The sequence below is a fragment of the Mytilus edulis genome, chromosome 10, assembly GCF_963676685.1.
Source record: "Mytilus edulis chromosome 10, xbMytEdul2.2, whole genome shotgun sequence".
Classification (NCBI taxonomy): Eukaryota; Metazoa; Mollusca; class Bivalvia; order Mytilida; family Mytilidae; genus Mytilus; species Mytilus edulis.
This window is the reverse complement of record NC_092353.1, coordinates 50,054,775-50,060,071: the sequence shown is the minus strand read 5'-3', so window position 1 is coordinate 50,060,071 and position 5,297 is coordinate 50,054,775. Positions and strand designations below refer to the sequence as shown.

The 5,297-nt window shown below is 31.8% G+C and overlaps 1 long non-coding RNA gene across 1 annotated transcript; it reads right to left on the bottom strand.

Moving 5' to 3' along the window:
• On the bottom strand, positions 1-3,738 carry LOC139492475 (uncharacterized). Its single transcript, XR_011656853.1, has 3 exons — positions 3,608-3,738; positions 2,333-2,427; positions 1-545 (listed from the first exon to the last, which is right to left on the bottom strand). It is a non-coding gene; the product is annotated as an uncharacterized lncRNA (long non-coding RNA).
• Positions 3,739-5,297: the final 1,559 nt, after the last annotated feature.

Sequence of the window (5,297 nt, the reverse complement as noted above, 5' to 3'; positions counted from 1 at the left end):
TTTAGACAACCACATATATTTTATTTTTATTTCATTATTCCCATCCCTTTTGTTTTAACTAAAATAATGTTACAGCTGATTTCCTAATGCTTGCAAAGCAAAACTTTGGTTGGCTTGCTTGCTTTGTTTGTATAATTGTTTATACAAGCTTTGTAAATAAGATTGACATCTTTAAACAATATATATAGGCATAGTTTAAACTTCATATATTGTATTTGAATTTAATTGGGTGTTATTCTAATGATTTTACAATATACAAACAAAGCAAGCAAGCTAACCAATGTTTTGTTCTACATGCATTAGGAATTAGCTGTTAATGATATTTTTTATTCATTTTAACTTTTTCTTTTGATGTTTTAGCTACATGTAAATTTGCAATTTATACACAATGCATCTCTTTTTTTCTTTTTCTTTATATTTGATTTTTTTCAGAATTTTGTTTAAAGTTCTTTAACCCATCCATATCCAAGTTTTAGTTATATTTCCATACTGCCATCCGTCTCCACAATAAGAAGGGTCCCTTACACACAACAACCTACCAAATCCTGCAAAGTGAAAACAAACTAATTATTTCTTATAAAGTTAACCTAAATATTGTATTACTGTATGTACAAATTATCTCAGAAATCAACTCGGATGAAATCGGCATATAATTATGGTGGCCATTTCGCGTTTTCGCCTTTCGTATTCTTATGGGCAAAAATGCAGAAATCAGAAAAGGCGAAAAGGCAAAAACGCGAAACAACATTAACCGGCCACCAAAGATATTTTATACAACGATCAAAGAAAAAAATATTGTTTGTAAAACACTTCACAGAAAAAAAGTAAAAAAGTAATTTAAGAGGAGACGAAAATTGAACTTTGATATATTCTAATATAGGTCAGCAAGGCAAAGGTTTATATACATTGGACTTTCAATCGGCGGATATCATGATTTAAACCCATACCAATTATATAACAAGTTTATCTAAAATGTTAATAACGTCTAGACATTGTATGCAAAAATTATTTAATTTAACGGAGATATGAATGAAGTTCAAAATAACCTTTACAGCTGATTGCAATGAGTATGAAGCTAAAGATAATATCTTTGGTTAGGTTGCTTGTTAGCTGAACCATGAAGTCATAATTAGGTTAGGTAAACTAACCTCCGTTAAGAGTAGACTAGTCCGACAGATAACCAATCTATCTGTCTGTAGGACTAAGCTACTTCGAAAGCAGGGTAGTATACCTTATCTTACAATGACTTTGCGGTTCAGCTATAGCAAGCTAACCAAAGATATTACCTTTAGCTACATACTCATTGCAATCGGCTGTAAATGTTAAGTTTCTTATGCCATAGACGTAATATTTCCATGCTTAGAAATTGTATGTAAAACCATGGAAGTATTATATCATTTAACTTCCATGGTTACACTTTACTTCTATGGTAAAACTTAACTAATTAACGTAAGAATGAAGTTCAAAATGATCTAAAATGATAAGTTACTTAGACATTCGGTATGTAAAACTTATCTAATTTAACGGAGATATGAATTAAGTTCAAAATGACCTATTAGTTGTGGTACAAAGCAACTATAGACTCCTAGATGCAGTCTTACGACAAGCTGTCTAATTGTAAGAACTTTAGCATTTGCGACAACTTAACAAGGATTACTTAATCATATTGAAATAAGTTAAGTCATTGATTTATGTAATAAGGCCATGATCTTAAGTTGTTGTAGCAGTTACTGATGCATATATGCGAAGAGATTTCCAATAATCAATTTAAGTTCATTGAGAGTAATATAACATGAACAAACTATTTTAAGATCTTGCAAGTGTTCAAAGACAATGTAAAGTGCAAGTTATATATATATATATATATATACAGTGCACTTATGAGGAGATGATTGGTTCCTGCTATACAAATCCTCGATCCGGCTTTGGCTATCCAAACTTTTTAACTCGGTGGTGAATGCTTGTATAAAGTACGAAACGAGTCAGACTTGAGCACAACGATGTGACGAACTTTGATTAAATAAGTCTTACCACATATTATTAATTGTTAGACAATGAATCCCAGTAGGTATTCGATTCCGATAAGTTTGTCTAGTATTTGATAATTCCGCTTTATTATTTTGTGTTATAGATACAATTTGATAAATATGTCTGTTAAAACGAAAAGATAGTACAGAAACGGATCGAGTTTCCCCATCATTTTAGATAATATATCCCTATGTGGCCCTATGACATGGCACCAAATTAAAAAAAATATCGCTTTTTTTTTCAAATTTCCCGCCATTTTACACGGTCTCCTGTCAATCATATGATGTAAACTCATTATACTTACTGCTAGCTAGTTTACGGATAGCACGTTTACATGTTAACCTCGTTAATGACCTTGACTTTGAGGTATGTTTCGTTCCATTTTTCATTGATGCAGAACTGCAATCAGACAAATAACAATGTAGCTTTTCATTGATGCAGAACTGCAATCAGACAAACAAAAATGTAGCACAGTGTTCTATGTCCAAACAAATTTCACTTAATATGTTGTTTGTTAATTAATTATCCCTTACCTTTTTTTCTGTATGACTTATATTGAGCAGCCATTTAACTTTTGAACTTAAAAAGGGGGAGAGGGTTACGGTTTTTTGTCTTAGTCACTGAGATTTTTTGCGTGCATCTGCTTGGCTTGATTATTTGTTTTTATTAATTTAGGGATCATAATATTATTGTTTTAGAAAAAAAAACATGATCCCCACCTTCTTTGAAGTTAAATGGTAGTTCCCTTGTGGTTATTAATCTGAACGTCTTGAATATGTTCAAATTCAAATCGATTTATTCAGGATAAAAGTAATTTCATTTTCTAAATAATTCTTTGCAGTCTAGAATATATATACATTCATGCCTACCCTTCCGGAGCACCTGAGCATACCCCAAAGTTTTTGTTGGTGTTCGTGTTGTTTCTTGTGTACTGTTATTTGTCTGTTTGTGTTCTTATTTTTTAGCCATGGCGTTGTCAGTTTATTTTTCGATCTATGAGTTTTGACTATCCCTCTGGTATCTTTCGCCCCTCTTCCGTCTAAACTTATTTTATTTGCTTTTACATATATGATAAAAAGGATCAGACACAGAACTTACTACATGGTCCTCTATAAAATATAAAGACAGATAGACAACATTAAACAATTATATATGTCTACACTATACAAATAGATAAATAACAGTTCTACGTTTCAATGCTTAGTCAAAATCATTCTTTAATACATATGTAAATTCATAACGAAGAAAGAAATAGATCAAAATGTCAACATAGTCAAACATTTTGTTTGACTTTTATAAGATTAAAATGAAAGACTTCATTTTATAGGACAATAAAGGTATGTCGAGATTTATCTAAATGAATAAAAACGTACCCTAAAAAAAACCAGATACATGTATACTTTGATTTTGCCGGTTTCTTCATCAAAATTCTAATCTCACTACTGGTAATTTATTATTTTTTTTACACGGTGGAAACATTTGTATATTTGCATAAGCACGTGTATTCTAAAGGAAGTAATACCAAAAACCCAGTTTAAAAACAATCCTAGTGTTAATATATTAAAAAGGTCGCACTTACTTTTTGCTAATTTTATTCCGATAAAAAGTTCGGTTCGTTACCATATGGATAGGTTTCTTATTTCATCCAGAATGTGTTTTTTTGTAAATAACATATTTATATCCACGTAAAGCATGGTAACATGTGTTTACTTATTTACATGATATTTATTGATTTTGGAATATTTCAAGTCAGATTTGCATATATTTATGATACAGTGAAATTCATTACGATTGTGCAGGTGAATGCACTTTCAAACGAATTTTCGTAAAATACGGTTAATTCTTTAGCTTGTTATAACGAATCCAAATGTGATTGTGGGATTATTATCATGGGGGACGTGTAAGAGATTGACATAGACGATACACAGACTGAAATTAAATTTCGGTTGTTAGAATTTAAAGTCTTTTTTTGGGTTTTGTTAAGTACGTGTAGAGATTTCGTGTCACGAATTTTAAAATACAGTTGATTCCTACTTGTTATGCTGTTGAGGGCCGGTACATATCCGAGTGTTAATGATCACACAATTTCACAGTTTTGGGAATATTTTGATGTCTTTAATGGAAGATTTTTTCTCTTTAAATTTTGACTGTTTCAGGTTTTATGTACCATCATTTGATGCTCTTTAATTTAACTCTATCTGTAAAGCAATAAGCAATAAGATAGCGCCCGTTTTGTTCAGTTTCATCTTTAACATGCTACTAGTTTAATTTTATTGCACGTTTTCTTTTCTGGTTTAGATTAGATTAGTTTCTTTCTGATTTGTATGTCCCACCTACGATAGTAAAGGGGCATTTGTTTTCTGGACTGTGAGTCCGTTCGTCCTTCTGTCCCGCTTTTTGAAGCCCCTTAGAATCTTTTTTAGGTACCTTACACTACATTTAAATGGTCTGAAAAAAACACATTTAAAGTTCATTGAGTGAAATCTTCACCATTTTCGGTTACTTGTCTAAACGTTTTGACGTGAATATTCTTATAATCCAATAATTCATATTGCCGCCTTAGTTCTAATAATTATGACGTCTTGGAAGGCTATTTAATTTTTTTGCTTTGATGCCTTCCTGCGTAAGGCGTCAAAGAAAAATATATATAAATAGCCTTTCAAGATCTTTCAAGATTCTCACCAACCTCTTCTCGAACGGGCAAAAAGTGGAAACATTTTATATCATCCAACTGATAATTTAAGTGTTTTCTATACCATGCGAGGTGTGGCCGGATGTTGCTGAAAAATGGATACAACGAACGCGCCATAATGGCTGGTTGAGTTCTGATACTATTAAAGAAATTTTTTTGTGGTTGTCACATGGTTCCAGTTTCACATCGTCACAGCTCTCATTCAGAAATAGAATGGAGATTATCATTTGCTAAAGCTGATCAGCTTCTTGCGGTGAAAGCTGTTACTTCAAGCCAGAGACAGTGCCTTATTTACTTGAAGATACTACGACTACAACTGAACATGAACAAACTATCATCTTATTGTCTTAAGCACGTGTTTTTACACTGTTGTGATGAATTACATACGACTGCTTGGGATAACGAACCAGCTGGTTGTGTAATTTATATGATAGATATTTTGATGGAATGTATAAATCGAAGGCATTTACCTTGCAATTTCTTAACTAAAAATAATCTAATAAACCAATTGGAAGACCAGGATTTTGATGAGATTATGTCTTTTCTGAGAAAGATTCGGAACGATCCTTTGTCTTCG